We start from the raw sequence: 26225 nt of genomic DNA on the forward strand, positions 1-26225 counted from the left end.
GACAGGCTGGGGAGCATCCAGGTGGACGTCGGAATCAAATAGATTTAAGTCTGAACTCTAGGCCCGTCACTCTCAAGCCATCCGTGTACCCTTGGACAAGATATTTTACCTCTGAGCTTCCGTGTCTCTCATTTTTACTTAGAGAATTAATAAGAAGTACTGTCCATAGCTGTGGCGGGGAATAAATGGGGAGATTATACAGTATATGTGAAGTAGATTATACAGTGCTTGGACCCCCATGCAGAAGGTGGTCCCCTTTTCTCACCTCCTGGCCCACCCCTGAGCGGGTCACTTCCCAGCACCACAGACCAGTGAGGGCCCTTTCCTCCGTCCATAAATTCACAGGACGGGGATTGCTTTCTGTCTGAGTTTACACTCTCTGGTGACAACTGGCATCATTTCTGTGGTGAGGCCAGTGACCCCACGCTGACCACGTGAAGACAAGCTTGATTCGCCTGCCTCTGATCCAAGATTTAGCTGCTGGGGCCTGTCCCACACCCCGTGCAGTGTGGGTCGATTTGGTGGACACTGAGTTGGATTTAAACCCGAGCAGGACCCTCTGCGGCCTTCCCAGGACAGACCCCTACCCCCCATGTCCTATTTCTGCTTTTTGTCTTGTAGAAAACCTTTAGCCAAAGAATAAACTTAATCAGAGAAGTCAGAAAATGCAAAAGCAAAGAAAAGCAGTCAAACAGGATAAAATAATAACAATTTAGTCATTAAACAAAGTCAAGGACCTTTAGTTCCTCCTCAAGGGCTATGGATAATATTCTGAGCCATGTCCTGTGAGCAGTCTTGTAGATACTGAAACTCCCACCAGGTGGAAAAAGTTAACTACATGATGACCAGGCTGTAGCCATGACATAAGCTGCCACAATTCAGAGAACTGGCCTCGAGGAAATGGGAACTAACCGACCCTGGAACTGAAGATTAACTGTACTTAAAACAATCAAGCTGACGCTGATCAGACCACCGCATGACCAATTTTGAGCTGACTGTGCTGTTTCTACATGTAGCCCCTTCCCTCCGCCTGTACATCCCTGAAGCTCCCCCTTCAAAGCTCTTGCCCCCTGGTCAGCAGGGGGAGTGGGCCTTTGGACATGAGTCTGTCTTCTCCCCTGGTTTCCAGCCTCCAAAATAAAGCAACCTTTCCTTTCTACCAACACTTGTCTCTCCAGTATTGGCTTATAAGCAGTGAGCAGCTGGACCTGAGTTTAGTGACAGCTTCTGTGTCCTATGTTCTCACCTGCGCCCTTTCCTGGAAAAGTCCCCGGGGCACACAGCCTGTGGCGGCAGGACCCACCTTACTCTCCCTGTGTTAATTCCCTGAGGAGCTACTGCAAAACCCCACCCACCTCACTGAGCCATCTCCCACCTGGCTCTCATGGTACGAGGCAGGGGAACAGAGATTCGAGAGGATGTCAGGTCCTGAGGGGAAAGAGCAGAAGAACCTAACGGGACATTCCTCCAAGAGGACCTGAGACCCACCTCCACGTCACCAAGTCACCAGCTGACTGATGGGCAGAGATCCAGGTCTAAGCAGCACCTGAGGGCTCAGAAGCAGGACCCTCCTCTTCACCACTTCCCTCCACCCTCCAGCAACCTCAGGACCACACCTGCAAGAGACCGGGGCCAAACCCCCGGCACACAACAGCGGGAGGCCCAGGGGCTGAGGACCTCTGAGCCACACGTCACATCAGATTTTTTTCAACACGAAACCAGTTCCCTCGAGGAAACATCCCAGCATCAAAGAGCGTGAAGTGGAGACAACTACGACGGCCTTAGAGAAAAAAAAAACAGAATTAGAAACTTCTTCCAAGCAGAGTGACTCTCAGCCTCTAGCACATCTGAGACCACCTGCAGAGCATCTTAAAAATGTACGTCACTGGCACCAGCCCAGACACTCAGGATCAGAAACTCTGGGATGAGCTTTTTCAAAGCTCCAAGACAAAGGCTGAGAAACCCTGGCTGAATCTGTGACTATCAGTGAGGGGCCAAACTTAAGTCTTCCCTTTAGAATTTCCAGAACCTTTCACAGGCCCAGGCTCGTCGCACACTACAAGAGAGGAATGTGCTATATGGTATTTTCCAATCTTATCTGATCAGAAAACTCTCCCTTCGAAAAACGTCTGGTAGCTCTAGTCATCTCTGGGAAACATTTTGGGTCGGACAAACTGTCCTCCGTTAATTGTCTCTACGGGTTTCCTGAAAGAACAGTACAGTGAAAAGGCTGGAACGCAAGGAGGGGCAATGATGATGCCACTCGGAGATTAGTCGAGAATCCGGTGATGAGGACCTCTTTTCCCATGTCTCCCCGCCTGGGATACTGCTCTACACAGCCCAACACTCTTCTAACTTGGTCCCAATAGAAACACACATAGGTAATAATGACTCCCAAGCAGTGAATGAAAGTGAGCCTCTGCACATAGCACCGAATTTCTTGGAATAAAGTTGCCAGGTATATCCACGTTCTCAATGATACTGCAAACTTGTATGGACCTCCTCCCAAAAAGATGATGCTGTACAAGCCCTGTGAGCTGTTATTCTAGGAGCTAGTGCCAAGAGCACAAACACCCCTGCATCACAAGAGGGATCCTTAAAAGGGAGGTACCGTCCAACCTCAGGTCACACAGGGGCACAGCTTTCCTCTGTTTCCCCTCTTGGGGGGGTCAGAATTTTTTTTTTAAATTTTATTTATTTATTTATTTATGGCTGTGTTGGGTCTTCGTTTCTGTGTGAGGGCTTTCTCTAGTTGCGGCGAGTGGGGGCCACTCTTCATTGCCGTGCGCAGGCCTCTCACTATTGCGGCCTCTCTTGTTGCAGAGCACAGGCTCCAGACACGCAGGCTCAGTAATTGTGGCTCATGGGCCTAGCTGCTCCACGGCATCTGGGATCCTCCCAGACCAGGGCTTGAACCCGTGTCCCCTGCATTGGCAGGCAGACTCTCAACCACTGCGCCACAAGGGAAGCCCGGGGGGTCAGAATTTTAAACTCAACATAAGCAACAGACGCCGGCTATGATCGGATCACACTTGCACTTCCTTTGTGGCCAGCACTGCAAATACGCAACAAAATAAAGTAATAGGCAGGGTATTCAGTTGGTGATGACAAAAATACTAATGTCATAATACTACCTTCAATATCACATTCTAGCCAGTGAGAACTCAGCACAGACATTATTATTTCTGCAGAGTATTATTTGATTGTGAGTAACATGAAATAAAGTTCATCTAAGCAAACTTAAAACAACCCAGTAACTTATATCCTACCAGAGTACTGACTACCTAAGTATAGTATTACCCACAAACTTTACCTATAAGTTAGAGCGTGCCCTTGCTCCCAATCCACACATCTCCGGAGTGTCTCCTCTTTGCCAGGCAGTATCCTAGGAGGTGGAAATGCAGCAGTGAACGAGACAAAAATCCCTGCCCTCCTGAAGCTTTTATTCTAGATCCAGGAATCTAAATATTTAGCAAGTTAACTGGGTTTTTGTCATTTCCATTTCCTTCTAAGGTTTCTTCACTATTAAACTCCTATCTCACATGCACCCCAATGTTCACACCAGCACTAAGACATGGAAGCAAACTAAATGTCCATTGACTGATGAATGGATAAAGAAGATGTGGTACATATCTACAATGGAATACTACTCAGTCATAAAAAAGAACGAAATAATGCCAGTTACAGCAACATGGAGGGACCTAGAGATGATCCTACTAAATGAAGTAAGTCAGACAGAGAAAGACAAATACCATATGATATCACTTATATGTGGAATCTAAAAAACAATACAAATGAACTTATTTACAAAACAGAAACAGACTCACAGACATAGAAAACTAACTTATGGTTATCAAAGGGGAAAGGAGACGGGGACAAATTAGGAGGTTGGGATTAACATATATGCACTACTATGTATAAAATAATCAACAAGGACTTACTGTATAGCACAGGGTACTATATTCACTATCCTGTCATAACCTATAATGAAATATAATCTGCAAAAAAAAAAAATCACTTTGCTGTTCATCTGAAACTAGCTCAACACTGTAGATAAAAACCATAGTTCAATAAAAGAAAAAAAAAAACTCCCATCTCTCTTTGATCACAAAAATCTTGGATTATCAGAGCTGAAGGAAATGACCGGGGCCGCTGTGTCCCTGGCATGGACTCCAGGCAGGCGGGCAGGGGACCAGATCCTGGCTGTACTCGTACCTGTGACCTCAGATGACCCCTTTCCTGCTCTGAGCCTCAGTTTCCTCATCTGTTAAACAAGGACTGGGTTCGAGTTTGACCCAAGCACGGTAATAGTGGAGGGTGTCTGGAATGTTGGAGGGGGCATATTCTGGCTGACACAACAGCTGAGTGGGCCCAGGAACGCCGAACACCCTGCAGGTCCCCGGACAAGCCTCGCCCGGGCCACGGAGCTTGTGAGCACAGAGCTGGCACAGGGCCGAGATCGCTACACGTAGCTGGGGGCTCCTTATGGACACCAGGCCGTTCCTCTCTTTAAGGACAGTCTCGGCCTTTGATGGGGAGGCCGCCTGCCATGCCCCTCTACTCTGAAGTCCTCACACTGGGTAGAGCAGGTGCCCCTCGTCACTGTTCTAAAGCTACCCTGATTTTCAAAATGTCCGCCTTCCTCTCACAAAAGCCTTTTCACAGTTGAAGCTCAAATATATAAAATTGCAATTATTATGTCAACTAGATCTAATTTCTACTAGGAGCTAGTTAATCTGCATCTTGTTACCAAAGATATAAACCTTGGGCTTCCCTGGTGGCGCAGTGGTTGAGAGTCCGCCTGCCAATGCAGGAGACACGAGTTCGTGCCCCAGTCCGGGAAGATCCCACATGCCGTGGAGCGGCTGGGCCTGTGAGCTGTGGCCGCTGAGCCTGCGTGTCCAGAGCCTGTGCTCCGCAACGGGAGAGGCCACAACAGTGAGAGGCCCGCGTACCGCAAAAAAAACAAACAAAACAAAACAAAAAAGATATAAACCTTATGACAACTTTGGTTTTGAGATGATTTTCAGCATTCTTCCAAAGCCTGAAGACAAGCTAATCATTAATCCATAGAAAATAAGCAGCTTGTGGGGAGAATAACATGTGAACCAAACCAAAAAGGTTAAGTAAGAAAATCTCATCAAATAAACAATATAGTTAAACAGCGATCTGCTTATCCATGGTAAGCAGGGTATAAAGCAGTACTGACCAAAAGGCAGAGATCAGGCCTCCTTCCTGAGCCATACCATAAAAAAAGAAGGAATTTTCACCTTTTGCCAATTAGGTTGAAATGTCATCTCTGTCTCCTGGCCGTGTGCTGTGAAGTTATAATCTTGCTGCTTACAGTTATTCAACCCCTAAAGTGTCCTGGAGGCACATATTTGGGCGGCTAAAGGCTACAGAAGGATTATAAAGCATCCCCAGAAAGATTCTTACACCTAACTTGATGGTCCGCAACTGTGTCCCGAGGCATCCTGGGGCACCAAAGGGAGCTCAGAGCTGTGCTTCAGAATATTTTAAACTTTCAAGCAAAGCACTGGATACTAGACATCTGTTGGACATTATGCAAACTGCTGGCTCCAGGTAATTCACACTTTCAACGTTAGACTCAGCTACATTCCTTTTGAAGATATCACATCTTTGTGAAACTACATTCTGAGCAGTTCCTGTGATGAAAAGCAACGGCTACATAAGATGAAGCGTCAAATCTGACCCCAAGGTTTGGGGAGCTGTGCAGCACCCTAGAGAGAGACACATCCCATTATTAAGTAACTGCGGTTAAGAATGAGATAAAGCAAGTATTTTTCTTTCAATTTATTGTATTATTTTTCAAACAGCTACTAAGTTGTTAGGACATAAACACTCACAAGCTAATGAACGTTACTACTTAGTGGGGGAAAAAAAAAGTTAGCCATTTTCTTGGCCAAGGGGTGTTGGGAAAATGAATGGGGCACTGACGACGCTGTTAAACCTCTGACCTAAACATCTCAGTCAATCTCCAAAACAGGGCAGGGAACAGGAAAGTTTCTTTTGCAAAGGGCAGACCTTTGGAAAAAGAGGTCCACTCCTGGGCGGCCTCCTCAAGCGTCACGGTGACGGCATCGCTGCTGTGGCCCCCGTGGGACGGCCAGGACCGCCAGGACCACCAGCTGCCCACGTTGTATGGCCACGGCCAACTTTGTTTCTGGGGTCAAACACAGAAGGCTAGAATGACTGAATATGTACAGTAAACACAGCCTACGAGCTAAAGATGGATTTCCACATTGTCACTGCAATTATTTAGCATGAATTTAGGAGTGTGAGCTCTTGGAAATAATTCACCATAAGAGCATCTGTAAAAAATCAGTGACGGTTACTTCAGTTCCTTTTCAGGCCTCCTATTCATCAATCTCCAATCCATCCAACTACTGCCATAAAATTAAGATCAGGCAGGAGATGCTCGGCATAAGCCAAGCGTCTGAATTGTACAAAGTAGGCTTTAAGACTGCTAACTTCATTACGGGCAAAGAGTTGACGGATAGGTATCAAAACAAAAGGGATAAAAGTGAGGTATTTCTCATTAGTTACAAGGAGAAAAACAGCAACCATACAGTGAAGAAATGAATCATCACCTTGCTTGGGTCATCAAAATTAGCATCACCAGTAAGGGGCAGATGGGGACCTGATAAGAACACATCCCTAAGCAGAATCCCTGCTAGGAATGCACAGCGTGAATCCAACCATGAGATCACTCATCTAACCCCAAATGAATATTCTTTAAAAGAAAAATGATTGTCTTCTTCAAAAACATCATTTCACAAAAGAAAGACTATGAAAACATTTCAGATTTAAGGAAGATACAGACATAACAGCTAAATGGAATGCCTGGTCCTAGTACTAGAGGGAAATGCTATAAAGGACATTAGAAGTGAACTTACAGAGTCAGAGTACAGTCCGTTATCTAAGAAGATAAACTGAAATAAATGTTAAACTGACTGAATGATGCCTGCACCATTGTTATATTAGAAAACATGCTTATTCTTGGGAAATACACACTGACCTATTTAGGAATAAGGGCTATGATGTATGAACTTAAATGGTTCAGAAAAAAACCTAATGTACAATAATCTTCATGTGTATATATACTATATAGATAGAAGGAGAAAGAGGGGAAGAGAACGCACAAATGAAAAACGGTGCAAAATATTAACAACAGGTGGATCTGGGTAAAGGCCTTATGAACTTTTGGTTCTGTTGTGTTTTTTTTAACATCTTTATTGGGGTATAATTGCTTTACAATGGTGTGTTAATTTCTGCTTTATAACAAAGTGAATCAGCTATACATATACATATACCTCCATATCCCCTCCCTCTTGCATCTCCCTCCCACCCTCCCTATCCCACCCCTCTAGGTGGTCACAAAGCACCGAGCTGATCTCCCTGTGCTACGCGGCTGCTTCTCACTAGCTATCTGTTTTAAATTTGGTAGTGTATATATGTCCATGCCACTCTCTCACTTCGTCCCAGCTTACCCTTCCCCCTCCCCGTGTCCTCAAGTCCATTCTCTACCTCTGCATCTTTAGATCCCATATATATGTGTTAGCATATGGTATTTGTTTTTCTCTTTCTGACTTAATTCACTCTGTATGACAGACTCTAGGTCCATCCACCTCACTACAAATAACTCAACTTCATTTCTTTTTATGGCTGAGTAATATTCCATTATATACATGCGCCACATATTCTTTATCCATTCATCTGTCAACAGACACTACATGAAAGGATGCTCAACATCACTAATCGTTAGAGAAATCAAAACTACAATGAGGTATCACTTCACACCAGTCAGAATGACCATCGTCAAAAAATCTACAAACAATAAATGCTGGAGAGGGTGTGCAGAAAAGGGAACCCTCTTGCACTGTTGGTGGGAATGTAAATTGGTACAGCCACTATGGAGAACAGTATGGAGGTTCCTTAAAAAACTACAAATAGAACTACCATATGACCCAGCAATCCCACTACTGGGCATATACCGTGAGAAAACCATAATTCAAAAAGAGTCATGTGCCACAATGTTCATGGTTCTATTCTTATATTTACAACTTTTTGATAATATGAAATTATTTCCAAATAACGTATTTTCAAACAGTAAAGTGCTGAACCACATTTGAACACAAGAAAACTGCTTAAGTAACTAAACATGACACATGCACCACAGCTAAAGAATGTGCATATCAGAAGTGTGTGGTCTTGGTGGCAGGACGTTCACCATAACCCAAGTGTGATGACAGCAGAGCTCGTCGAAAGAGGCTCTCCGGTCATCAGCCTGTTGGAGGCTCTGGAGTGAGGCGCAGGGACACTGAACAAACTGGAGACGGCCAGCCCGGAGCAAAGGCCACGCCTCCTTCAGGGGCCCTGGTTGAGAGGTTCTCCACGAGGCGGTGAAGTCAGTGTTATTCTGAGGCTCCTGCGGGCAGAGCCAGAACACCCGAGCTCCCCAAAGATTCCGATTCCAAGTGAAGCCTGGGACTCTAGGTGGGTCCCCAGCATCCCAGATGACTCAGTGCAGTGGCTCAAGGACCCCGCCATGGGTTCCTGGAGGGCAAGGACCATCCATCCCACCAAATCTCCAGCGTCTAGCAGGGGAGGACTCATGGCTGACACCCAAGCCAACGTTTGCTTAATTAATTGATTAACCAACAAACAAGTGAATTCTTTCAATTATGGAAGCTGGGAAAGGAAAAGGGAGGAAGCAGGGACCAGAGACATTTTTTTTTCCATTTTAGAATAATGTAAACATTTACATCCTGTTAGTGAATACTGATAATTTCTTGCACCCCTACTATGTGCCAGGAACTTCTCAATCCTCACAACAACTCCAAAAGGTACCATTCGTTTCATTTTCCAGAAGAGGAGAAAGGCAGAGGGGTTCCGTAACCTGTCCAGCTCACGGGATTAATAAGGGATGGAGCTGAGGCTCCAATACCAGTTCCAGGGTCTTTGTGAAGCCAACTGCCTTGCCTCTAGAAACAGGAAAATGTAGACTTCAATGCCAATCGGCCGAACAACCAGAAGGGCCGTGGTGAGAGCCACCTGTGCCCTGAGTTGAAGAAGAAGAAATTCAGAAGAAAGGGTATGCCTAGATACACCTTTAGTCTGCTTCTAACGGGAAGAAACGCACGTTAGGACAAAGACATCTTAGGGAGACATGCAGCCTGCAAGTCGCCAGGCTGGTGGCCAGGTACTTATGTTCCCCAAACCAAAGTAAAACACCTGGAAACAGGAGTGAGAGGGCAGTGGGTAGCGTAAACAAGAAGTCATTTTTCTGATGCACTTTTGACTCTTTAAGTGAATTATCTTCTTTCATTCATATAGTCCTTTGTCTTAAGTTTCTCCCATGATTTTACTCAGGAAGAACGAGAGCCCTTCCTAGAGGGGAAGGCACAGAGCAGGAGAAGAGGGGAGAAGAAAGACGCTGGTTTGAATCCCTCGACAGCTCGGGTCCTCTGCATCCACGCATCCACGCATCCACCATCCTTGTCAGAAGAGCAGGCGGGCCCGCTCCCGACCGGTTCACACTCACCCCCAACCCAGCCGCTCGTGCCGCCGAGCATGTGCTCTATGCCAGGCACCAGAGGTGTCAAGTGGTCCCGATGGGGCTCAGGACCCTCCAGACATCTCAGGTTAGTTAACAGGAAAGAAAGGCAAGAAAATCAAATGGAATAACACCATTTAGTAAGTGCCAAACATCGGGAGGTTAACCCGCACGTCAGCCCAGGGGGAGAGGCCTGAGCCGAGTCATGGAGGACGAGTAGGAAGCGGCCTGGCCAATGAGCCCGGAAGGGCGTCCCGGGGAGAGGACCCAGCAAAGGCCCCAGGTCAAGCCAGAGAGCCCTCAGGGTTGGTGCACCAGAGCGCAGGCCACCTGGAGGTGCTGGGAGGCCACTGGGGGATTCTGGACAGTAGCAACGTGAGCCAAGATGACATACCTCAGAAGGGCTGCTGTGGCCACGGGGACGGGTGGGGGTGAAGGTGAGGTAAGGACAGCCTGGGGAGTCCAAGTGCAGACTGACACACAAGGAAGAGGGGTAGGTGGGATGTAGGCACTCGGCGACGGACCGCATGAGCACCCTGAGCGACAGTAAGGGAGTCAGGAGGCCTCGGGGGGCTCTGGCTGGTGACGGAGGGGGAGCCTGAGAGGACGTAACGAGTGCAGGGTGCTGGCGGGACACGTGGCAGAGATGGCCGAGAGCCCGCGGTGCCAGACGGCAGTGTGACCTGGGGAAACAAATGTGAAGTCGGCAGAAGTTCACCATTTAGCACAGAGGAAACTGCGTGGATAATACAGAATGAGAGGGCAGAGAGGATGGAACGCCGGGAACAAGAGACGGGAAAGGGAGCCCCGGGGATCAGCCACAGAAAGAGGGAGAAAACCAGGGAGAGTTCATTGTCACTGTACATAAGCCAAGGGAGAGAGAGTTTCGAGGGCAGGGGTCAGAGCGTCGGAGGCTGGAGAGACACGTGTCGGGTCACACGCATCTCCATAATCTGACTTCCTAGGTCCTAAACTTATCAAACCACAGTGAGAGGAGCAACAACACTGAGACAGAAACTCACAACCGGAAATTCACCCCAACATTTGTTTGTGAATATGAACAAACACGCTAGAGGCTGCGAATGTAGAGACGGTGCTCCCTCTGAGGACAGTGGCAGCCCAAGGACAGACATCTAGCAGGTAAACTGCAGGCAATGGAGAAATAAGGTGGGAGGTGGCGGGGGGCACAGAGGCCCAGCCCCGGGCCAGGCAAAGGCTCAGGAAAAGGCTTTCCAGGGCTGAGTCCTGAGTCCAGAGAAGGAACGCAGTCCGGACGGCAGAAGACAGAGGAGGCGGGTGGGGGTGGGCCGCCAGGACAAGACGCAGGCGTTAAGAGGCTGAAGCAAGAAACCAACGGGATGCAAGAGGCATCTCAACGAGCAGAGCCCGGAACAGGGCAGGAAAGACAAAAGCCAGGCCTGAGGAAGTGTCGATCAGCAGGGAGACATGGCGGCCACTGGCAGGCGTGCACCAGTGGACACCCAGGCTGGTGCCAGCGTGACCCTCCTGGGGTGGCCCGGAGAAGCCTCATCTGCGGAGAGCAAACTGTGCTCAGGAGGCTAAATGAAAATTGCAGCAGCAAACGCTGACACTCATGAAAAGCCTACAGACTTTACGTCTCATTCCATTAAATAGAAAGATTCTGAGAGTCTAAAACAGGGCCCAAAGGAGGCTACTTTATAAAACACACACTGCTCTACGGAATTCTCTAGTTTTGCAAAAATGCGCAACGTGCCAAGTGTCTCCATTATAACTTTATATTAGTATTTACTTATCATACCCGCTTCGTTCCAGCATAAGACGGAATCAGCCACCCTTTTACGTGAGCTGGAGGACGCATGTCACGGGCTTGTAGAGCTGCAGAGAACGACGGGGTTATCCGTCCACAGACAGAGTCTGTATCCCTCAGACACCAGGTGAGGAACTAAGCGGATCACAGAGGTGAGAACAGACGGGTCTGCGGCCTGCTGCAGGGGGCGGGGGCGGGGCGCCCGGGAGGCCAACGTGGAACAGGGATGACGGAGCAGTGACGGACGCCAGTCCGGGAGGGTGTGAGGGCCAGGGGCCGGTGGCTCCTGCAGGGCCGGGCCCCCGCTTATTCCCTTTCCCACGCACCCGCTCACCCATTCATTGCTTCCTTCGGTGCCTCCAGGTGCCAGGCCCTGCTTCTGAGTGCCGGAGGCGGGTTGCTGCTGAAGGACCAGTAAACGTCCCCTGGGGGGTGGCAAGGAAGGAAGAGCCGCTGGTGGGAAGGAGAGCGTGGAGACACGGGGCACGGAGTGGGGCACAAACACGGAGGGCAGCGCTTCACTGAGAAGGACTGGCGATAGCACAGGCTCCGGGGAGGACGCGGGGACACCGGGAGATGCCCCGGCAAAGCCTTTCAAGGCCTCGTGCTGGTGAGCATCTGAATCAGTCACCTGTCCTGGCTGGGACTCCGTGAGCACCTTGCACGGGGGTGGCATACCTGCCGACCAACACCCCAGACACCCTTTCCCCAGCTGACACCGCTGTTCCCCGCAGGTCTGGTGAAGCTCCGCTACCGAGGGACGTTCAAGTCCCTGCGTCTATAAAGGACTCAGTCTGTAAGAAGCAGTTCCTGGAAAACCGAAGGCTTTCCCAGGCTCGTACTGCCCGGCTGGAGCCTGACTCCCTGGCAATAGCCAGTCTCTGCAGCGGTGTGCACAGCCCCCAGGCCGCCGCCCTCATCGCTGCGTCCTGAAGGATAAACATCTTAATCGGCTTCTGATTACTTCTCTATTTTGTACAGTTGACTTTGGCTCTTTTCTATTATTGCCTCAAGGCTTTAATATCATGGAGTTCTAATGAACGGCTCTCTTCTACATCATCCAAGTAGTTCTCAAAAACATTAAACCTCGCAAGACCTCAGATTAGAAAAATTCCATTATGACCCTTAAGCCGGCCTTGAGTCACGTAGGCCTCTTAGCCTCTCGACTTTCTACTCAGAAAAGAACTTGTGAAGAATTATTCTTTAGTTATTTTTGTTTGATTATTAACTTTGGCCAAGGTTGGTTTTATTTTTCGTTTCTGGTGACTCAGATACAGTGCCTTTAACTCCTCATTCTCTACTGTTTGAGTACAAAGTGGTTCATGAACCCAAAATCACATCCTGTGTTTTGACGTTCACTCTTTTATCTTAATCAGTGTAACAAAAGTAAAAACAAAAAACACAAAATCGTGAACAAAACCTCTACAGAAGTTTGTTAAATGGAGAAGGGTGAAGGGGTTTTCTTGAAGATATGCAAAGGCGGAGCACAACTTACCTATTTTCATTTTTATGGCTCCAGAATCATGTCCAGAGAAACCTAAAAAAGGGTTTTTGCTCTGCTGAAGGTAAGAACCCCATATACGACTTCCCATCTCATGCTGTTCCATTTCAACTAATGATGTCCCTGAGGTGCTTGTTTTTTTCAAAGTTTAGTATTGCCAGATGTAATAAAATAACTTATTGCCGAGAAATTCAAAATGACTGGTTACAACAGCTGAACTAAAACAACGTTCCCGAGATTTACATGCGTCCCCAGTCTGAAACCAACCGTACAATCCATCAGGGTACTATTATTCTCCAAGAATTCTAGAAAGTATTCCCCTAAGATGTTATAAGTTAGAAAGGCAGATCATCCTTCAATTTCCTAAACATCTTATTTAAATAATTATTTTGTAGCATGGTGAAAATTACGATGCCCTTTTGATTATGAGTTAAATATTTGAGAAAGCTTAACGTTTTGTCACAACTTCCAAAAGAACAAATGTTCCTATTTAAGTGAACTTTTTTTAAAAAGAATTATGCAGTTCTTCTAACTGTTTACATTACTGGTTTCAGGCATTTGCCACTCTGAGAAGAGACAAATTCTGAGGAAGCTGGCAAAGTTAAATGTCGAGTACAGGCTTTATAAGTGAAGAAAAGGCTTTTCCAAAGCTGCCAAGTAATTGTATTACGTTGAAAAAGTACTCATATCTTAAAATAGTAATTTGTTATTAATGGAAAGTAAAATGAACTTTAGCACATTTCAAACACAGCCACAATATTGAATAAACTCAGATCATACAGAGATTCATTTCTTAAGTAATGCATGATTAATAGACTCACTTACCTGGAAGTATAGGAAAAGAAGGTTATGATGAAACTACATCATTTTTTCACTGGGTAATAATATCTTGGCTTCTCTCCTTGAAATGGAAAGGAATCTAAAATACAAAAAATAAAATAAAATAAAAATAGGAGTCGCCCTTGTGAATTTCCATGTTTTATATTACGAAATTTTAAATCATTTAGGAGATAAAATACAGTTCATCCAAAGTCCTGCCCCAAAAAGCAGGACGGTATTTTCCCCTTTCTATCTTAATGGGTAAAATGCAAAATATTTGTTAAAACACACACACACACAGATAATCAAGGTTTAAAACAAATGCTGAGAGCCATGCAGAAGTGTGTGTAAAAGCAAAGCAGAGTCACATGCTCGGGAAAGACCCCAAAAAGCAAACCTCGCAGCGAAGCAGGGTGCCCGCTGCCCGCTGGGGCCTGGGCGCTGCGTCCGCACGGAAGCCGCAGCTCAGGTGGGGTCAGGGGACCGCGCACGGCGCCGGCACTTTTTTTTTTTTAAATCGTCGTAGGGACTGAAATGTTACGAAACAGCAAATCCCCGGGAAGTTAGAGAGTCCTGCTCCCTGGGACGCGCGCCCCCGCGGACGCCCCCGCGCCCCGACCCGGGGGCGCGCACGGCCCGCGGGACCTGCCCCCCGGCTCCGCGCCCCGCGCCCCCGCGCCCGGCCTTGCAGGAACCCACCGAGCCGCCCCTGGGTCCACGGAGATCAACGCAGATGGGGAAGAGGAACGAGCAAAACACCCGGGAAGCGAAGGCAAGGAAAATACTCTGGAGAGGACTGAGCCTCCCTGTTAAGTAGGTGTTAATAATGCTACCTTCACCTCATTCACGCAGAGTCGTCTTTCCCGAGTTTGTGATTTCATCTCATTTGTCTTTATAATTCAAGTCATAGCAAAAAAATAAAAAATACTATATGGTTCCCTTTTCACACGCAGGAATTAAAAAAGGCCCAGGGTGTTTATACGACGACAAAGAAAAGACTGATAAGCTGCTGAGGTCTGCGACCACTAACTAGTCCCCCTGCTCCGCCGCGTCGGCCGCCTGGTGCTAGAGCGCGGCTGTCACGTGTTTGTTCCCCCCTCCCGTTAAGTTTGAAGGTTTTCTCTGCGGCACTGACACTGTCAGTACAAGTGTGAGGTGCGTCCCTGGAGAACTTGGGAGGCCATCCGTGTCCACACACTCACCGCTTTCCTGCAAGTGGGCCAGCCGGGGCCCCGCGGCAATGCCTCTCCTCAAAGCCACCTCCGTCCCTGCCTGGCGAATTAATCTGTGTCGAAATGGAATTGCAGTTGGCAGAACGGCAGCAATGCCAAGATCGAATAATCACTTGGACCCGAATCTGAGTTGTTTCCAACCTTGACAACAAATAATGTTACCCTCCGGAGCCTGCGGGCCAGGAGTTTGAAACGTGTTTGTAATTTGGCTTCCAGGCTCTCTTCTCATTCTCAACCACTTAAATGTCCTTTTCTGCCTTTTAGCATGCAGGGGGCAGCTTTGGAGGCTGAATCACCGACCTGGTCTTTATTGATATCCGTCGTGAATATTCTTTGCCAAATAAATAAAAAGACGAAAAGCCCACATCCTTCAAAACCACAATTGTTTTAACAGTGAAACTAAATAGACTGTCGGCTCATACTACCCCATGATCATTAATAATCTAATTTTTTCTTCTCTCTCCAGCAACTTGAAGAGAAATGCTCAGTGTTTTCATCTACACACAGAGGCCCCATTCATCCGGCCCCTCAGTGCCTGGTCCTGGTGATGCCAAACTGCAGGTTAAGAGCCACAGGACAACCCAGCGCCTCCTCTTTTCCTAGTAAAGAACTCATTGGGCTTCCCTGGTGGCGCAGTGGTTGAGAGTCCGCCTGCCGATGAAGGGGACACGGGTTCGTGCCCTGGTCCGGGAAGATCCCACGTGCCGCAGAGCAGCTGGGACTGTGAGCCATGGCCGCTGAGCCTGCGCGTCCGGAGCCTGTGCTCCGCCACGGGAGAGTCCACAACAGTGAGAGGCCCACGTACCACAAAAAAAAAAAAAAAAGAACTCATTAACACTCAGCTCCTTGGCTCTGGGAAGTACATTGTCTCCTCAGCAGTTCCAAACATCATGTGCCCTGAGTAGGTAGTCATCTCCAGCTGGTGATGGAAAAGGAAAGAGACAGGAAGGCAGAACCACTGGCAAGACTCCCTAGAGATCAGGGTGGGACGGGAATTAGCATCATGGAAAATTACTGGAGGTGAGCCAATGCAAAGGACAGGTGGGTGTGTCCAGCTAACATGCCCTGTTAGGAGGAAGGGAAGTGTCATCACCCACACGCCCACCACACGCCTCCCGCTGAGCGAGCGGCTCTGCGCGTGAGCTCCTCCCATCCCCACAGCGACGCCATGGATGTCTGCATTAACATCCCCATTTTACAGATGGGGAAAATGAGGCTCAAAGGTGTTAAGAAACCTCTCCGACTGGTACATGGTAAAGCCAGGATTTTTCTGACTTCAAAACCAAAGCTCAAACAAGAGAAAGAAATGCAAGCCTTTACTTCTTCTAGGATGTGACGTGGCCTTGTCTGCAAGCGCTAGTCCTCACGGGTGCTTCTCCAACAGGTGGGTGGCTGCCGCCAGTGGTAACCTGGCAGATATGCTGCCAGCATCCAAAGGCTGCCAGTGAGGTATTGGGAACAAAAAGACCCTCCCCAGACTCCTGAATCCCTCATCCTTTATAAGAAATCACAGTGACAAAGCCACTCTTGGACAAGCCTTCCTGAGTATCAAAGAAATAGACAATAACAATGTGCTAAAAATAAAAGCTAAATCCAGGGAAGCAACTGCAGGTACAGAGTAGAGAGAGTACCTTGCTTTGTCCAATTCAGAAAATAGTTCTCGTCGACATCCCTCAGGCTAAATCCAGGTCTGAGGGCTCCTCTCCTGTCATCTGATGCCCTGCTGTTCTCGATAGTTTGGCCTAGAGAGTGAGGACTACAGAGGGGCTTCTGTGGATTACAGAGGGGCTTCTGTGGCTTCCCGAGTTCTAGTTATGGTAAAGAGTGAGCAGGAGAAGGCAGGATGTGCCTGAGAGTGGCTGGGAGAGCGTCCATGGGAAAATCACACACTCGGTTTTGGAAATCTCCCCGCTGGGATTCTAAAGGTTGGGAAGCCTGCCTCACCCCACCGCCACAGTAATAGAGTTTGACATCCGTCAATTAGTAGCACTCCATAAATAAGTCAGCTTTTAATCATGCCAAAGAAGCCCGCCAAAAATCAACTATGGAAAAGAGCAGTTGAAAATGAGCACACTGAGATCAATACTATTTTAACAATCTAGGAAGCCGTGCTATTCAACATACAATGAATAAGCCAAAGTCGCCAGCACTTGCGAAGAACTTCAAAGTCATAATTGGTCCAACGGTGTGACTATAGCCATCTGTGTAGGTTAAGTTCCAAGGCTTCCTCATATTCATAAATGTAAATCTAAATCTTTAATCCATCTAGACCACGTCTGTGTCAGACACATTGATTCCTGAAATGTGAAAAGTAAGACGGGAAGACGAAAAAGCCCTTTCATCATCAGCGTGCCTAAAATAACAAACACAAGCACCGAAAGACTAGAAAAGTGTCAGCCAACTCAGGCTGCCTGGTGGGATTTTCTTTGTGCAAATGTGGATAGTAATATACATGTTTTAAAATCTTGATGGTAGTGTTTTCGTTTGTATAAATCAATGGAGTCCCCTGGGTAGCAGCACTGGGAGACATAGCAGGGTTAGGGTCAGGAACTGCGCAGCCAACTTCTAAAATTATCTTTCTCAAGACTATGTTTCAGAAAAGAAAGTGCCCTTGCATGCTACATGTTACAAGTGGCATGTGATTATAGGCTTGACAAGATTCCTTCCACATTAAATAATTTTACTGAAAACAATATGCTTTAGGACTCAACTGACTTTAAAAGTCATGAGTTCTTCCCCCCAGATGTTGTCTTCTATTCTGTGAAATGAAAAACAGGGTCTCTGTGTTCTGGTCTTGTGTGTACAGACGCGGACTGAATGAGAAGATGCCCCTTTCTTATTCCTAATCCTGCCCGTGAAGTCGGCTACCCTCACTTTCTTCAATTTCTCACTCTGATAAGTGAGGATAAGCACAGATACTATGACCAGAGCTACGAAGATGATGAACAGAATTATGATGCTAAATTATTTGAAGTCTCTTTTAAAATGCATTGGTCTAATATTACCTTAAAGGTATCAAGTAGATTTCCTTATGCTCCAAGGATTTACCAAGTGCCTCCTACCCTAGGCCGTGGGGTCCCCGTGAGGCCCCTGTGTGAGCCGTCTCCACACAATCAACATGTAAACCATCAATACGAGAGAGAATGAAATGACTCACATGCTAAATAGAGACGCAGATAATATGCCATTAAAGCATCAGAAAAGATGGGCTAGGACTGGAGAGAATCGGAGTTACATCTATTCTCTCGGAAAGAAACTAAAGCACTCTGTTTGCCTTTGATCGTAAGACCAATAACACAATCTTTCTCCTAAATCAGCTGGGATACAGACAGTTGATGCTCCTTCATAAAAGAGAGCTCTTTTGCAGCACAGTCTGCAGTTACACTCAACACCCTCTCCCAGGAAACTCCTCCAAGGCCAGCCCTGCCCCTATGAGATGCTGCAGCTGCCGGCACGTGCTAGACAACATCACAGATGCTAATGAGGGAGACCTGCTGCACTTAAACCCTGAGCAGAGCAAGAGATTCAGGTTTTCATCTGTTATGGACTGAATATTTCTGCCGCCCCAAAATTCATATTTGAAATTTTAATCCCAGTATGTTGGTATTTGGATGTAGGATCTTTGGGAGGTAATTAGGTCATGAGGGTGCAGCCCTCTTGAGTTGGATTAGTGCCCTCATGAGACGCCACGAGAGAGCTAGCTTGCTCTTTTTTTGCCATGTGAGGACACAGTGAGAAGTCAGCTGTCTGCAGCCTGGAAGAGGGTCCTCATCAAAACCAGACCATGCTGACACCATGATCTTGGACTTCCAGCCTCCAGAACCATGAGGAACAAGTGGCTGTTGCTGATAAGACTCCCAGCCTGTGGTGTTTTGTTACAATGGCCTGAGCTAAACCATCATCTTAAATCTGTTGCTGTGAGATTGCATACAAGTTCATAACTTCTTAGCCTGTGTTTCCAGATCTGTAAGTAAGGGGTTGGACCAGGCCATGGTTCTCAGTGAAGTAGGATGGTTTTTATCGGCTGCCTCCCCTCCCCACTAGGATTACATCTGTGGAAAAGATACATTGCAGAGAGGAACAAGCAACACAGACAGAGGAAGATGAGTCAGGACAGCATCTAGACTTCGATGTGGAGGGGAGGGAAGGGAACTTTAAAAAGCACAACCTCTTGCAAGACTTAAAGTTATGGCCTTCCTGAGTATAAAGATTCTACCAGACTAGTTGATAAGGGGTAACTTGACGATCAAAATCATGCATTTGTCCATTAACCAAACGTCACATCTCACATAACTGATAGACCCGGAAGCACAACCCCCCATTCACCAAAGTACACCCACCCCCCAAAGACAGGATGCTCAGGAAGAAGGGATCGTCAGGTTGAGGTGCCCCAGGGAACAGGGACCCCTACACGGAGCAGCTCAGAGAGAACAAATCACACATTCCTGCCCTGTACACACCAACAAACCAGCCCCAACACAGCAGAAGCAGCAACACAGAGAGGGCATGAGTGTGTGGTTCAGAAATCCCAGATCTAGTCCCAGTTCTGCCATTAAGTTATTGTGTGACCTTGGGCTGGTCACCAGCAAAATAAAAGTCTGGACCAGATCATCTCCAAGTTAACCTTCCAGCACAGAAAGTAACTGACTTACTTTTTACCGTGTTACATAAAAATTTCTCTGATCCTAGAATCCTTTCAGCATCTTTAAGGCCAGTATATACAACTCCATTTATGGGCTCAGTTTTTAAATTAGTGCATTCCCAGGCTTCCTAGGACAACTGCCCAGAACACAAGTCTGAGGTGCAGAATGGGTGAAGTTTCTTTTCTCTGGCTTTCTTTATGATTCCCTATGGCTAAACTCTGCCCTTGCCGCTGCCAAGTCTCTGCACTCCTGGCACTGAGGTTTGATCTGTAGTGTTCATAGGGCTCGTAACACTGTGACAGATGAAGAAATTAAACCTTTCGCCAAACTTGAACAGGCGTTTTGAATGGTAATTTTTATCTTCTCCCTTCCCAGATGCAGAAATGTCAACAGTTGAGAGATACTATGATGTTGGTAAAAAGTCATTACAAAAATGGACTTGCTGCCCAAATGATCTCTTATTATCTTGCAAATGTATTACTTTTGCTGTATCAATTTTTTTTTAGTTTATTTCATGTTATGCTCCAGCTGCAAGGGAATTGAGAACATATTGTCCACATTTTCATTAAAAAAACTATAACATTAACAGAAGAAATATTTCACCATAAAAATGAAAACTATGTGTAAATATTCATATAATTGAATTTATTCAATCAAGTTATTGAGTCAAGCCAATGGAAGGATGCTTTTTTTTGTAGTGAGAGCCAACAAGACAGGAGAAAATTTTCATCTCAGTATTCAAATAAATAAATAGTAATATTGCTCATGGATATCAATTTTTTAAAATATGCATACAGAATATAATGGGTGTTGCTCTCAGGGAATGTACAATTCCTATGTACTGTTTACTAAGTATACTGGATAACAACAAAATGAAAACTAAGAAAGAGAAACACATATTTAATCAAGGAATATTTAAAAATCATTAAAATATGTTTTCATTCCATACCATGGCCAGTTAAGCAAGACAGGGGTAAAGAGTAAACAAAGAAAATATTATTGGAGTAATCAGCAGTAACAAGGAATGAACTATTGGTACACATATCAAGAGGATGATAATTATGCTGAGTAAAAGAAGCCAAACAAATAGTAAACATACTGCATGACTGCATAATATAAAATTCTAGCAGATCAGCATTTGCCTGGGGATGGGTGTGGAGGGTTGGGAGGGGCCAGGAGGGAGCAGGAGGGGTAGGATGGTGGGATTACCAAGGGGCAGAGGAAAACTGTCCTGATGATGTACATATGTTCATTATCTTGATTTGGGGGGTGGTTTCATGTGTGTATCAAAACTAATCAAATTGTATACTTTAAATATGTGAGTTTATTATATATCACTTATACCTCAATAAAGCTATAAAAATTATTGAGTAGAGAGACAAAAATAGGGAAAAAATTTTAAAGATTAGGAGTAGTTATATTTTGAGGCGATTAAGATACCTGTTGGATGAAAAGCTACAGAAAAAAATAGGCTACACTAGACCCATAAAAGACTACCAAAGAAAGATTTCTGATTGTTGCTATATTATATAGAGAGAACTTTTTTATTTCTTTAGGATTTTTCACAGAAATAGTTCTAACTACCCTCAGAGTCTCAATAACAATGACTAACCTTGAGCCATTTTATCCTCACCTAAGGAACCTAAGAGCTGGGTACTACCTACTATGATGAGAAGCTCACGTCCTTCACCAGCCCAGTGGTGGAGCTGGGATATGAACCCAGGTTGAGCTCCTGAAATTAAACTTCTCTCCCTCTGCTAGACAAACAGGATCCTGGACCAGTGCTGTGGGTCACAATTTGCTGATTCACACCTCTGATGGCTTAAAGAAACAGTGCATTAAACAGCTACATTTCTAAGTCTGAAGTCTAATCGTGGTAGCACAGAAAAGGTCAGTAATAAAGTGGTGGTGGAAGGCAGGGGAACTGCAGCAGGGGGAGCAGGAAAAATAATACCCAGAAATCAACAGATTTGGTTTGGGCCATGTCCTCAGTGATGAGTATAAGCTTGGGCAAGCCACTTTTCTTCCTGGAGTCTGTCTCCTGTTTAGTAAAATCAAGGGTTTGGACTAATCAATGTCTAAGACTCCTTCCAGCTTGGTGATTTTGCCAGTTCTCTTTGGGGTAATACACCTTGCATTTTGTAACCTGGGTCAAAACTTTTCCATGACACCAAACACATTTCCAGTACAAAGCTTCCTCCATCTCTTTAAGCACCCGCATGTAGCAAATCCCTTCACTATTTCCCAGAAGCATTCTGTTCCCAAAGGACAGCGCTAAGGGAAGGCCCAAGGAAAAGGAGGACGATCCCTCAATCAGAGCCCACCATGTTCCCCTGTACACACTAACAATCTTTTTCACTTCAAAAACACTAAAACATTGACTTGGGAGGTGTGGCCAGGATGGTGGTGTAGGAAGGCCCTGAGCTCACCTCCTCCCATGGACACACCAAAATTACAACTATTTACAGAGCAACTATTGATGAGAACAACCTAAAGACCAACAGAAAAGATTTTCCACTGCTAAAAATATAAAGAAGGAACCACGAGATGGGCACGGGATGGAGACGTGTTATAGTCAAAACCCATACCCCCAGGTGGGCCACCCACAAACTGGACGGTAACCACAATCTCCCCAAGGAGTGAGGGGTCCGAGCCCCACGTTGGGCTCCTCAGCCCAGGGGTCCTGCACTGGCAAGATGTGCTCCCAGAATGTCTGGCTTTGAAGGCCAGCAGGGCTTGTAGATGGGAGAACGAGAGGACTGTGGGAAATAGAGTTCCACTCTTAAAAGGCACACAGGATCTCACATGCTCTGGGAACCAGGGCAGAAGCAGTAATTTGAAAGAAGCCTGAGTGAGACCCTCTTGGTGATGTTGGAAAGCCTCTGAGAAAGGCAGGAGGCAACTGGGACCCACCCCCCTCCCTGTCGGGGACATAGACACTGGCGGCAGCCATTCTGAGGGCTCTTTCTGCCACCTGGGCACTGGTGCTGGTAAGCACCATTTTGGAGCCCTCCCCCTAGCCTATTACTGCCAGGGGCTTGCCTGCCCACCAGTGGGCTGGCACCACGTCCAGCCCCACCACCCAGGCCATGCAGCCAGGGAGACCTGGCCCCACACACCAGCGAGCAACCAGCCACTGCACGAGGCAGGGCCCGGCAGCCAACGAGGCCAGAGGCAGCCTTGCTCACCAGCCACACCCAGAGAAGTTGGCCTCACCACAACAGAAGGGCCCACACAGCGAACACAGGGGCACCCCAGAGCACATAGCTCTGGTGAGGGCACTGTGCTGCTGGGTCCCACAGGACATCTCCTACATACGGCCACTTCTCCAACCGGGAAATGTGACCAACCTAAATAAAACACAGAAATAAATACAGAGAATTAGGGAAAATAAGGAAACAGAGGAATATGTTCCAAACAAAGGAACAAGACAAAACCTCAGAAAAAGAACTAAATGAAGTGGAGATAAACAATCCACCCAATAAAGAGGTCAAAGTAATGACCATAAAGATGCTCAATGAACTTGGGAAAAGAATGGATGAACACAGTGAGAAACTTAACACAGTTAAAAAATATAAAGAAGAACCAAACAGAGATGATGAATAAAGTAACTGAAATTTAAAATACATTAGAAGGACTCAACAGTAGATTAGGTGATACAAAGAAACAGATAAGTGATCTGGAAGACAAAGTAGTGGGAATCATCTAGCTGAACAGAAAAAATGAATTTTTAAAAATAAGGACAGTTTGGAATAAATTAGGAGTTTGGGATTAAAATATACACAGTACTATATGTAAAATAGATAACCAACAAGGACCTACTGTATAGAACAGGGAACTATACTCAATATCTTGTAATAACCTATAATGGAAGAGGATGTAAAAAAAGACTATATATTTACATATTTATGAATAACCCAATCACTTTGCTGCACACCTGAAACTAACACAACATTGTAAATCAACAATATTTCAATAAAATAACTTTTAAAAAGAATCTAAATAAGTAAATAAATATGAGGACAGTTTAAGAGACCTCTGAGACAACTCAAGGATACTAACATTCACATTATACAGATCCCAGAAGAAGAGAGAGCAAGGGATGGAGAATTTATTTGAAGAAATAATAGGTGAAAAATTCACTAACTGGGAAAGGAAACAGACATCCAGGTCCAGGAAGCACAGAGAGTCCCAAACAAGATGAACCCAAAGAGGTCCACACCAGGACATATTGTAATTAAAACAGCAAAAATTAAAGATAAAGAGAGAATCCTAAAAGCAGCAAAAGAAAAGCAACTCATTATATAGAAGGGAACTCCCCTAAGACTATCTGACTTTTTAGGAGAAACTTTGCAGGCCACAAGGGAGAGGCACAATATATTCAAAATGATGACAAGAAAAAACAAACAACAACAAAAAACAAAAAAAATAAGAATAGTCTACCTGGCAAGGCTATCATTCAGTTTTGAGGGAGAAATAGAGAGTTATATGTAAAAACAAAAGCTTAAAATGTTCAGCACCACTAAACTGGCTTTACAGGAAATGCTAAACTTCTCCAAGCAGAAAAGAAAAGACCACAATTTGAAATTAGAAGAATGAAAATATCACAGTTAGACAAATGAAAATAGAAAACACACTGATCCAAAATCAGTGGGATGCAGCAGTTCTGAAAGGGAATATGAGCCTACCTCAGGGAACAAAAAAAAGATCTCCAATACACAACTCTACTTTACACCTAGAGGAACTAGAAAAAGAAGAAAAAACAAAACCCAAAGTTAGTAGAAGGAAAGAAATCATAAAGATCAGAGCAGAAATAAATGAAATAGAGACAAAAAAACACAATAAAAAAGATCAATGAAATTAAGAGCTGGTTCCTTGAAAAGATAAACAAAATTGATAAGGCTTTAGCCAGATTCATCAAGAAAAATAGGGAGAGAGCCCAAATCAATAAAAACAAATGAAAAAGGAGAAATTACAACTGACACCACAGCAATACAAAGGATCATAAGAGACTACTACAACGACTATGCAGCAATAAAATGGACAACCTAGAAGAAATGGACAAATTCTTAGAAAGTTACACTCTCCCAAGGCTGAATCAAAAAGAAATAGAAAACATGAACAGACCAATTACCAGTAAGGAAATTAAATTAGTAATTTAAAAGACTCCCAATAAGCAAAAGTTTGGGACCAGATGGGTTCACAGATGAATTCTACCTTCTCAAACTATTCAAAAAAAACTGAATAGAAAGAATGCTTCCAAACTCATTCTATCAGGCCTGTATCACCCTGATACCAAAACCAGACAACAAAAGAGAAAATTACAGGCCAATATCACTGATGAACACAGATGCAAAAATTCTCAACAAAATATTAGTAACTCAAATTCACAATACACTAGAAGAATCATACACCATGATCAAGTAGAATTTATCTGAGGATACGAGGATGGTTGAATATCTGCAAATCAATCAATGTGATACACTACATTAACAAATTGAAGAATCAAAATCATATGATCATCTCAGTAGATAAAGAAAAATCTTTTGACAAAATTCAAATCCATTTATGATAAAAATGCTCAACAAAGTGGGTATAGAGGGAACATAACTCAACATAATAAAGGCCATATGTAAGCCCACAGCTAGCATCATATGCAATGGTGAAAAGCTGAAAGCACTTCCTCTAAGATCAGGAACAAAGATGCCAATTTTATTCAACACAGTGTTAGAAGTCCTAGTTACAGCAATCAGACAAGAAAAAGAAATAAAATGCATCCAAATTGGAAAGGAATGAGGAAAACTGTCACTGTTTGCAGATGGCATGATGCTATATATAGAAAATCTTAGAGATGTCACAAAAAAACTGTTAAAACTAATAAATGAGTTCAGTAAAGTTGCAGAATATAAAATTAATATACAGAAACCTGTTGTGTTTCTACACACTAACAACAAACTATCAGAAAGAGAAATTAAGAAAACAATCCCATTTACAACTGCATCAAAAAGAATAAAATACCTAGGAATAAGTCTAACCAAGGAGGTGAAAGACGCAGAAAACTATAAGACACTGATGAAAGAAACTGAAGATGACAGAAACAGATGGAAAGATGTACCATGCTCGTAGATTGGAAGAATTGTTAAAATGACCATACTACTCAAAGCATTGTTAAAATGACCTAACTACTCAAAGCAATCTACAGATTCAGTGCAATTCCTATCAAAATCCCAATGTCATTTTTAGCAAACTAGAATATTTTTCACAGAAATGACTTCAGACTATACTGCAAAGCTACAGCAATCAAAACAGTATGGTATGACACAGAAACAGACATGTACATCAATGGAACAGAATAGAGAGCCTAGACATAAACCCATACTTATATGCTCGATTAACCTAAGACAAGGGAGGGAAGACTATACAATGGGGAAAAGACAGCCTCTTCATTGAATGGTAGTGGGAAAACTGGACAGCTACATGCAAAAGAATCAAACTGGACTATTTTCTCACACAATGCACAAAAATAAATTCAAAGTGAATTAAAGACTTAAATGGAGGACCTGAAAACAATAAAACTCCTAGAAGAAAACATAAGCAGTATGCTCTTTGACATCAGTCTTAGCAATATTTTTGATATGTCTTCTCAGGCAAGGGAAACAAAAGC

At 45.0% G+C, this 26225-nt stretch overlaps 1 protein-coding gene across 8 annotated transcripts in view; it reads right to left on the bottom strand.

Moving 5' to 3' along the window:
- CSGALNACT1 (chondroitin sulfate N-acetylgalactosaminyltransferase 1) overlaps nucleotides 1-26225 on the bottom strand; it is a 323407-nt gene that overhangs the window by 161181 nt on the left and 136001 nt on the right. For 6 of the 8 annotated variants that reach the window (XM_082608431.1, XM_082608432.1, XM_082608437.1 and 3 more), the window contains one exon: nucleotides 13693-13786. The exons of 1 other annotated variant lie outside the window; for it this stretch is intronic. The gene's annotated coding sequence lies outside the window, so the exon portion shown is untranslated. Of the gene's footprint in view, nucleotides 1-13692; nucleotides 13787-14083; nucleotides 14260-26225 lie in introns of those variants that run through there. One more of the 8 variants, XM_082608433.1, reaches the window with a different exon arrangement.

Source organism: Mesoplodon mirus (assembly GCF_964341445.2).
Source record: "Mesoplodon mirus genome assembly, chromosome: 20".
In the NCBI taxonomy this organism is placed as follows: Eukaryota; Metazoa; Chordata; class Mammalia; order Artiodactyla; family Ziphiidae; genus Mesoplodon; species Mesoplodon mirus.